This window comes from Erpetoichthys calabaricus, chromosome 12, assembly GCF_900747795.2.
Source record: "Erpetoichthys calabaricus chromosome 12, fErpCal1.3, whole genome shotgun sequence".
Lineage (NCBI taxonomy): Eukaryota > Metazoa > Chordata > Cladistia > Polypteriformes > Polypteridae > Erpetoichthys > Erpetoichthys calabaricus.
In genome coordinates this window covers 99,730,201-99,741,493 of record NC_041405.2, presented here as the reverse complement: position 1 = coordinate 99,741,493, position 11,293 = coordinate 99,730,201, and the positions used below count along the sequence as shown (strand labels likewise).

The 11,293-nt window shown below is 36.6% G+C and overlaps 1 long non-coding RNA gene across 1 annotated transcript; it reads right to left on the bottom strand.

The window, feature by feature from the left end:
* Positions 1 to 9,704: 9,704 nt before the first annotated feature.
* Positions 9,705 to 11,077, bottom strand: LOC127529765 (uncharacterized). The gene is made up of 3 exons (XR_007936368.1): positions 10,938 to 11,077; positions 10,716 to 10,809; positions 9,705 to 10,533 (listed from the first exon to the last, which is right to left on the bottom strand). It is a non-coding gene; the product is annotated as an uncharacterized LOC127529765 (long non-coding RNA).
* Positions 11,078 to 11,293: the final 216 nt, after the last annotated feature.

The window sequence follows — 11,293 nt, the reverse complement described above, 5'->3', positions numbered from 1 at the left end:
GTCCAAATTGAATTTGCCACATATTTATAATCATAATTAATAAAATCATTATGTATATAATTATATTTACTATACACATGGATCCTAACCAAAAACATTGCTATTCTGTAAATTATGCAGCCATTTGTCAAAGCCAAATTTCTTATTTTGGATTTTTATGATTATTAAGATCGGTGTGGGGCACAAACAGGGTAATGCCCCTTGGTAGCCAACTCACTCCTTACTAGGCTTGTCAAATCATACTCTAACAAAACAATCCTTACATCTCTTAGAATGCTTTTCACTAACTCTGAACTTTCTTCTTTCCACCAGCCAAGATGATGCCAGTAATCATCCACTTGACTTCAAACTTGAGAACTCTCTGGCTTGAACATCCTTTTAAATCCCAGTCCATTAGTACTTTTGATCCCCTTAGGAATACTTCTGGAGTAGGAAGTGGACTCCATTTGACCCAGGGACCTCTTATTGGCCTTAATGAGCCCCTGAATAACAACTCCTTTAATTGATAATCCTTTTGCAATAATTTTTTGAACACTACACTTATACATATCTATAAAATCAGCAGGTATATAATAATAATATATAAAATATTGTATTATAATATATTAATATATTATAATATATAACATAAAATAAAAAGTTTAGCTACACCAGGCACAGTGGGGAACACTGCTGTCTCACGGATGCAGCATCCTGCTAGAGTCTGAAAAGGATGGCATGTTGGTACTGTGTGAATTACTGCTACCTCACATATACAGGATCCTGGATTCAAATTCCAGTTGTTGTCTATGCAGAATTTGAAAGTTCTCCCCATTTTATCTTGGGGTTTCCTCCAACAATGCCAAAGATGTGCCAAGCAGGTTGATCGGCTATTCTAAATTGGCTCTGTGTGAGTATGGGTGAATGGGCCCTGAATAGAATTGATGTCTTGTTCCTACCTTCTGCCCATTTCTGCAGAGATACAGTTTAAAAAAAAAAAAAACTAAATCTCATTTTACAGCTGGGATATCTGTTATTGCCTTCTGGGATTATGATTTTTATTGGATCTCACTGACACAATCAATAAATAGCAAGTGTCTGTTTATGGTTAAGGTTCCACCTTACACAAAGAGCTTATCCACTTAGTGCTTATCACAATATTGATATCATTAACAGTGAAGGAATCTGGATTTGATTAGACTACTGCACAGAAAGCATGAAAATTGGCCAACCATATTTTTTTTATATATATTGTTTCAGAGTCCAAAAAATCATGCATGAAGTATTGTAGGTAAACTTCAAACATAAAATGATGATCACAATGAGACATGTATAGGATAAATAGGACTGTCATACACAATAATTTAGATGGTATTAGATACAATTATTAAATGCAAATATGTACATACCGTATAAGGTATGTTTTAAAAATATATACACTCTTTTTCTATGTACCTGTTTGTTAAACAGGACAGTACTTAAATAACAAAATATCATAAGCTGCTCCTTTCATGTAAAATAATCAGCTAACATGCTAAAATAGTAGAATTTAATTGCATGTCATTTTCATGCTTTTTAATTGAGAAACAGCATTATAATGCATTACAATATCAGAATATATAATTTGTCCATTCCTCGACCTACTGTGACATATTTTCTGAAGGTAACTTTTGTTTTGTGCACCATTCACTTCAGGATACAAAGGATTTATAGCCCATTATTGAGGGCTGTCTTCCTCCTCAGTGCTAATGGCACCTTTATGGATTTCCAGCCGTTTAATTTACTGCCACAACTTAGGTGTCACAGGGTCTTGCCAACATCAGAATGGTGAATGTTCAACGTTTGGTTTGCCGTAGCTAAAATGTAAATGCTTGGGAGCATCTGGAAATGCACTAAACAAAAAATGTAGTCCATTTCTAGGAAAAAAAGGTGAAAATGAAAAATGAAAATTCATTTGTTTTGCGAGATCAAAAAGTGAGTAAATTCTATGCTCTCATGCAGAATGCCTTACACTGCAGCAAAGTGAATCCAAAAACTGTATATATTATTTTATGTTTATAGTATGATAATCAATGCTCTGCTTTTTGAGGAATTAATGGTAATTTACAGGAATGTTTATTCTGTTCTAATGGGACTTAGTGTACATATACAGTAATTAACCATAATAATATTTCACAACATTTAATTTATGAAATAAACAAAGAAAAACATTTCACTGTTTTAAATGTACAGTAAGTTCCAATTTTCATGCAAGGCAGGAAAAATAAATCTTAACAAACTTGGAGTGCTGCTTTTCCATAACAGATATATTTGAGTATACTTCTATGATAAATTGCTGCACAATATGTTATCCCCTATTGAATTTGATGCAAAACTAAAATATGCTGACATCAACCTTCACCACATGGAAATCAAGTTTATCTTATTATTCAGAAATGCATACATAGAATTTTAACAGCATTATAGATAAAGTCATTTAAAGCAAAAAAAAAGTTATTGAATATTTAGAGTCCGGTAAATGGGGGAAAGAGTCTTAACCTGTTGTTTGAGAAATCTGTGAGCCCTAAGAATGTCCATACATGTAGGCTCCATTTATAGGAGTATAAATTTATAGTTTGGTAAATTTAGTGAAAAGTCCACATTGGCTCTTTTTGACTCTTTGTGTTGCTATAGCCTACTAAGGAGACATTCAAACTGCAGGTAAAACCGTCTCAGCTGTAATGTTAGGCTTATATCCAATTTTTGTTTTGACTGTATATATTGATTTTGCATTTATCTAAAAGCATTTCATTTGGATAACTCTCTAGTTAATCCACCAACATAAATGGTAGCTCAATCTTATCATGCAACATCACATGTCATAAATAAATTAAATTAAGGTTTCTGATGTAAGCAGTCTGTCCTAATGTAATCACAACATTCAATGATATCATACTATAATGATTATTATTAAACATTTTCCCATGGTTCCTGTTTCCCGATCTCATCACTATATGCAAAGAATGCAATATTGTCATGCAGTCAGTGCACAACTATGGTGATGAACAACAGAGGATGATATTTTGTGTAGTTTTAATGTAAATTTTACTGTAAGCACATTTGAGAGATGCTTATACTTTACATTAAATCAATCTTTAGCAATGTTCTCTGAGATTTGCAGTCCTATTGTTGTTTATGGCGATTTGGCACCCATGTTTGTATTTAATTGCTATGAATAAATTGCTTTACAAAATGCATGCAAATATTGCATACCACCTCAAAACTGCTAGATGTACCCCTGGTGGATTGCATTACTTTACTAGTTTACCCAATTAAATGATCACCCTAATGGTGTAGGAAATGAGTGGCCCCCCTTTTCTTAATTAATTCATTTAAATTTTAGAAATGCCCTCTTTGTCACAGAGGTCCAATATTATGACAAGATGTTTCCACACATTACGCCATAATGTAGACAAAATAGCATTCAAAACCTGTTACCGATGCAATTATTAAAAAGCACATACAGTATATGGGAAAGGGAACAAGGTCTTCTTAAAGACACTGAACCTACTTTATAGCTCAGTTCAGTCCATCATAAGGAAGTGGAAAAATATAAGGAACACAACCATACTGCCTAGGTAAAACTGCCCTTCTAAACTTAGTCACCAAAAATAGCCCTGTCAGAGAAGCTACCGGGATGCCATTTGTAACTCTGACTGAGTTGCTTATGTCAGGAACTGCAATTGGGGAGAATGTTCACAGCTAAAAGAAAGAGTGATTGCTTGTAAAGAGTTTGCAAAACATCATTTGGAAGATACAGGTAAGGTATGGCAAGAAGTCAGGTGGTCTGGTTAGTATAAACTGGAACATTTTGGCTTGAACACTAAGTGGTATTTGTGTAGTAAATCTCACACTGTGCATTAGCCAGCGAACACACATCCTCACAATAAAATGTGGTAGTGGAAAAGTCATGTTGTCAGAATACTTTTTCCCAGCAAGGATTGGCAATCTGGTAATAACTGATGCAAACTGCATCATGACTGCTGCAGAATACAGACCGATTCTGGAGAAAAATCTGCTCACCTTTGCTATAAAGCTTAAACAGGGGAGGCAGTTAATTCTTACAATAGAACAATGAACCACAGCAGGGAAAATGTGGAATGACTTAAGATGAAGAAAGTTTTTTTTTAATATTTCACAGTATTAGCCTACTGTATTTCTATTAATAAAGCATTCCAGATTTTTGGTATATAACAGCAAAAGATCACCTCACCACTTCTGTGAATTATAAGCAGACCACCATTAGAATATCTAATGTAATGACTTGGTGTGTAGAGGGACAGACACTCCAAAGGGGTAAATAGGAAGGGTTAATTATTTAAGGCTTTATGCACCATTAGTAGAATTTTAAAAGTCAGTTCTAAATGATCCAGGTAACCAATGTAGTTATATTAAAACTGGTGAGATGTGCTCAGATTTTATTTCCCTAGTTAGATTCTGGTTGCTGCATTCTGCAGTAATTGCAGCCAATTGATGTCTTTCTTAGGTAGTCTTGTTAGGAGTGCATTAGAGATAATCTAGTTAACTAAAAAAAACACATGACAAATTTCTCAGCATCCTGCAGTGTTTCAAGAGGCATTGCATTTGATGTATTAACCCATCAATCCAGTCATCTATCATCCAGAATTTTTCAATTACTTTGTTTTCATTATATTTTTGCATTTCTGTAGTATTTGTTGCTTGCTCATTACACCATTATGGTGGATGCATGCATATGGACTTATTTGTGAACTGCAGATATACCGTATAAAGCACTGTAAAGCCTGTCCATGTAGAGTGCAGCAGGAAGCCCTATAATATCATGTATGGCCCATGCTATGATTTATAGCGGCCTCTGTGAGGTTATCGACCTTTTTAATATAAATTGGGTTAAGTACACCAGGGAACACCTAGGGCCACGGGAGTGAAATCTTGAAAGATGACCTCAGCAATTCTGCAGTATATACTTTTCCTCAAAAGTGGTTTAGGGATTCAACCTGAAAATGAGTCTTAAAAGCCCATTCCAATCCAAGAACCACTAAGCTTAAAATCAGGAATAGTATCTGGCAAAAGTTGAACTGGTAGAATAAAGAAAAGACTAGGATGTGAAGAAACAAATTGGTGGAAAATGAGCAGGGAGTGACATTGCAGTACTGTGGGTAAGTCGATCATCCACCTTACAGAGACTGTTCCTGCTATAAAAAGGCCCTATGGGGCATTAGGTCAATTGTTATTTTGATCCATTTTGTAATAAAGTTTTACCCATTTTTTTTAACTTTATCTGTAATCTAACTTATTAATCTTCATCCCTTTTGGGTTTGGAGATAACTTGTGACTAGCCACTGCAGTCCACAATCTGTGATTCCAAATCAAACCACTTTAACCTAGTCAATAATCTAAGCAAAGAGACTTCAGAAAACTTCTGATTATAAGCTTATGATGGTGTGTTTTGGGTCCTTGTACTTTTTGGTATTTAAAATTTTGTTTCAGAAAATATCATTTAAAAAAGAAAAAGAGACACTTATTTGATATTTAACTTAAAAGGGAAAAATGAAAAACGCAAAACAGTTACTTTTTTCCTTTTGTTCTTTCGCACATCAGAAAAGAAAAATGCAAGAAAAGAGAACGAGAAAATGCCTTTTATTTATTTTATCTGAACCGGAAGTTTTTGTAGGTCAACAACCTGGTCAGGTAATGCGCCACTTGTAGCAAACGCTGGTCACTGGTGTTTAGACTGGACCATCATCATGACGTTGGAACAGTACTCAGACGTGATTTTTGAGATGGCAAAACAAGGCCTGTCATCGAAAATTATATCTGAGCATCTGTCATATGAACACAGAGAAGCGAGAGGGTTTTCTGCGAGAAATGTTAGAAAGCTTTGTGCTGAGCAAATCTCGGGCTGTCGACTCTCTGACACACATTTGGAGACAGAGGTGACAAAAGCTATAAATGAGGTAACTCTCCTACATCTTATGATTGTGTCTGCTTGTCTTAACTGGGGGTAGGGGGGTTATTTCGAGACTGTGTGGGCGTGCATTCATGTGTCTTGCAGGTGGTGGGTTGTTATTTAAAAGATGTCTGTGTGGTATAGCGGGTCCACAGCTCACGTCAAAAGGGCCAGTTTTAAATAAATAATCGCTGGGGGCGTGGTAAGTGTGGCGGATCGGTTCCCATGGTGATTCGTTGATGCAGGCGATTCTCATTTAAGTGCACAGGTGAGGAGTCATCCGCATCTGTAATTGTTCCCGGGAGCTGCTAATTGCCACAGCTGATCCACATCCCCATAATATTAAATAGAAGTGCAAGGCAGCTAGCAGGGGGATGAGAAAAAGTAAAAGAATAGAAAGACGGAGGTTGCCAAGGAAGAAAGCAGGAAGCAGTGTAAAGAAAGCCTCTGTGTGTGTGTGTGTTTGTGTGCGAGAGAGAGCGAGCGAGCGCAGGCTCACAAGCAGCTGGACAGTTGAGCCCTAGCGAGGTGTTTGACCAACACCTAGGGCAGTCAATTGTGGTCGCTCCCGCTGAGCGTTCTGTGAGGAGTGGGAGTGACCAGCGAGAAGAATGGCTCGCTGTGGGAGACAGCGGGAGTCGTGAGCTTGGGAGATGGATTCCCCAGCGTGAGCGTCCTGGCTGTTGGGGAACCTAAGTCTCAGTCTGGAGAGTGCTAAACCAAAGCCAGGGATCGGGAAGACTCCAGATCAGGAGTGGAAAGAAGGTCAGCTGCAGGTAGTGCGACTCTCCTGTTGAGAAGCCTGATGGGAGAAGTAGGGGAATCGCCAGGTAAAAGAAGCCTTTGTGTTTCTAAAGGACTGCTTCATGCCATTGTTTTTATCTCGTTTTAAAGAATTCATTTATTGTTTTTTTTAACCTCCACTTCACTTCTGTTTTAATGGATTATTTATTTAAGGAAGATTTTGAAACTCACTGCACTTATTTGAACACTTTGTTTTTGTTGTTGTTTTAATAAAAGCACTTTTACACCATCCCCTTGTTTCATTGTTATGCCTCACTGCCAAGCTCATCGTGAGATTACCAATGGTGCAGGGTTCAAGGGCTCCCGTAAGGACGATGAGAGCATGGATTGAACCCGCATCGTCACAGTTTGTCACTGATATTAGTACAGTTAATTAGCACAATAATTCTTTAGCGTTACACATTTGGTCTTAGAATAAGCTACTTTACATTTGTTGTTCTAGCATGAACTTTATTTTAAACAGGTGGGCCCAACATATGGTCGCAAAATGATGAAGGGTTATCTGTCCACGAAAGGGATACATGCTGCAGAGGGACGAACTGGGTCAATTTTAAGAGAGGTGCATCAACTTTATCATGGAGCAAGATGCCAAGTATGTTATTCAGTAATCGTCTGCCAGAACTGTATTCAAAAACTGTTTAAATTATATTTGTGATATAACACCTGTAATGGTAATTCTGTTTCATCGAATACAAAGTTTGAATTAGTGGATACTTCTCCAGCTAATGATAAAATCTTTCTTTATCCTATTTGCTGTCATTTATTCTTGTGATTTTTTTAAGGGAACTCGGAATCTTAATCCCACACCATACCATGCTGAATACATGGGGCACAAGCTTCACCTAGACGAAAGCGAAAAACTTGCAATGTTCGGGGTCACCCATGTTTTAGCTATAGATGGATAGCAAAAAGATTGTGAGTCACTCCACAATGCTGATCAAAAACAACTTGACCATCTATGAAGATGTTTTCAGGTAATACAACCTCTCAAACCTTTTATTTTATTACTGACTTAACAGTATTTAGATGGACATGTAACATGTAATAATGAAGTGTCAAATATGATTTCAAAGAGCCCAATATGACTTCTTATCTGTTTTTAACTGGCACAAAAAATTTACAATATTTGAATTTAAAATAGAGAAGTGCACCAAATGTTTCTGGTGTCATGTTCCTGACTATAATACATTAAGAACTTACAATACATTTCGATCAGTATTTCATCTTAATGTTGACAGATATATATGGTGTTTGGATGAAAAGTGAGAAAAATAAAATAGAATTGCACATGAATCAGATAACTCACATTTATTGCACAGTTAAACTGTGGTCATTTATGAATAGAACAAAGTTCTTGGGTTTCCACATCTCTTTCATTTGTACTGATACACATCTACAAAGTCTGAACATGACAGTGACATTACAATGAAATTTAAGGCATTCAGGGTAGGAATGGTGTCTTACTACAACTAATAAATAACACAAATCAACATGAATGGGTACATTCAACATTAATAATTAATGTAAAAATAACCCTTTTAATTGGTCAAAAATCAAAATACTTTGAAAAGACGGTAAAATAAATGTTCATTATTTGTCCTGTACCAGGCCTGCAGTGATCACCTTTGGTATGTAGTACCAGATGCGAGTGGACCAAGGAAAGGAATTTTATTTGACACTGTTCATGCAGGAGATGCTGTCACATAATCACTTCAATCAGGAGAGACCGCCATATTTACAGACTTCATCCACAAGGGTACGATTTTCGTACCATTTACAAAAGGTGAAATTCTTATACTACCACTTACATACTTGTGAAACATTTTAAGAGATGTTTCTGCTAACTCAGAACCACACAGTTGAAAGGCTTTGGCCTGAGATCAACAACCGTGTCAACTATCCACTGAAAACAGCTCTACTCCAGCTGATGGACCAGGAGCTGATATGTATGGAGGACAACTTTGTGCGATACTGTGTGTCCAACCTGACCTGGCAGCTGTGCCACATTGGTCTTGCAAGTGTGGCAGAATCATGGAATGCTCATAGAATCCCAGGTAAAAAATAAAAAAGGAAGTGTGAGAATGATTACAACCCTGATAATGACCACGTTTAAACACCTGCTCTTATTTTGACAGGAAAAGGCATACCAAATCACTTTGCAGAACCTGGGTTTAAAAGAAGAATTTCTCCAGAGCTCTTACCACTTGCACTTGAAGCTGCAGACCTTTACAGGCAGCACTTGGGATCTGCACTCAAAGAATATTCAACTTTTAGAGCTGATCACTTCACAACAGAACAGGACAAACTAAGAACAGAGAGTAATTTTGCAGAAAAATATCCTGACATTTCACATTTGTTTTTCAGAGCCGTAAACAGTGACTTTACACCATACAAAGAAGCTCTGCTCTTTCTCATAAATGTAACTCAGGGAAATGTACTGTATGAACTGCTGCATCTGAAAACTGAACAGACAGGAAACAATCAACTGACTGTAAATGTAAACCTTTGTGTGTGTAAACACCACATTACTCCTCTGTAAAAAATTATTTCAACACAGAAAATGCAGCTGTTAGACCAGTAACTTCTATAACACCGTTGTTGGCCTCCCTGCATTTTGCACAGTGCTGAGATGTCTCTAGCCACTGCTCCACACATGTCTTGCAGTCAATAATGCTTCTGCAGCACCGTGACAGTACTGGTTCATCAATGATGCCTGCAAAAGTCAATCAGAAAAGTGATAGACTGTTATCCATTTACCTAGAACTTAGTTCAAACTATATGTTCCAAGTCTGTCTTACGACATTCATTTATAGACACCATTTCCCATTAGGATTAATAAAGTATCTATCTATCTATCTATCTATCTATCTATCTATCTATCTATCTATCTATCTATCTATCTATCTATCTATCTATCTATCTATCTATCTATCTATCTATCTACCATATACCTATATATGCTGAAAGTTTTTGGTCATGCAGTAATTCCTCTTGTTCATGCTGTTCTGAGAAAGTCACTCTCTATAACCACTTTGAATGTAATTGATGGGGGACAAAATCAGTCCTCTTTCTGTGCAGAAACTGCTCTTTTACATTTATTCTTAAAAAGGGGAATAGGTTTTCTTGATTAACTGAGGTCTGTGAGCATCAAGAAAAATAAAAATTTGGTGTGCCAAAAAAACAAACAGGTGGATTTCTACTTGATTCAATGTAGGCAGCTGCAACCCCATTTTAACTTTTAGGTTTTGCATGACTGTGAAATTTGTCACCCATCACTTATACTGTAATTAATTTGAAAAGCTATATTTTCATAGTCAAGAGAGCAGGGACAACTTCAGCTCAACTAAATTATCATATGAACTTGTGAATATTGTTATGTTATAGTAGAACTGCATCTTGATTGTCCCGAGTCTCTAAATGGACACTGCTAAGTAAAGAGCAGGCTTGTTAAAAATAAGTTTGACCAAAATATTGCTTGAATGTGGTTTGACAATGTTTTTACAATTAACAGTGTTATAAAATGTAATGAAAATGTTAGTTAATATAGATGTAGTGCAATTACTTTGCAAATTGTGAACATATTCATACAAACCACACAGCTAAATCCCTCCTTGATGGTCTGCAGTTTGGGAGCAGTGAGTATGACTGTCTGGATAACTGCAAGATCAGTGAGCTCTCTGATTGCTACTGTAACAGCTGGTAGACTTTGAGATGCCATCACCAACTCTTCTATTTTGTCACTGACTTCTCCCAAACCGGCACTGTCATCATCTTTACGGTTGCTACAAATACAAATGGAAAATCAAATGTCAATGGGTACTGACTGGCTTAAAGTTACATCACTGTATTGATAGATGATGATAGATGTGATGATGTCTTACTGCTCTTATGAGACATAAATCTAATTAATTCTTCTGTATTGCTGTTCATCCTATAGCATGTAAATTTGTATTGATTTACATACCTCAGTCTCCTCCTCTTTGTTCCCTGGAGGCTATTAAAGTCTTGTTCAGGTACAGCAAGAACTTTTCATGCATTTTGTTTCCAGTACTGTGACCCTAATGAAAAACAAAACCAAAGAAAACTGTTTAGAAGCTAATACCCTAAAACTAAATATTACAAAGAATCTGGTAAGAAGTGTCTCTCCATAGGATATTATAGGTTTAGCTGTAATACTGTGGCTCACTTGTTGTGCCTTCTGACTCCAGAATTGCATTGCCCTGTGCATCTGTCAAAATTATGGGGTTGTAATTGCCAATGGCATCTTGAACTTTTCCTACTATCCCCGGAAGTATAGCCTCACACTCTAGGAATCGTACAATCACCATTCTGTTGAGAATCAACCTCCCACCAACCACATCTGCAAAGTTCACTGATTTGTAAAACAAAACGTTATAATTTTACATTTCTTGTAAAAGGCAGCAGGCCACAAATCCATTCAGTGATTGTTTGCTACTTGGGCCAATTCTACTAGCACAGTTTTGCTTTTCTTAACAATTCACCTATCCATGCTCGTCCCAAGAATTATGTTCCTTTATATTT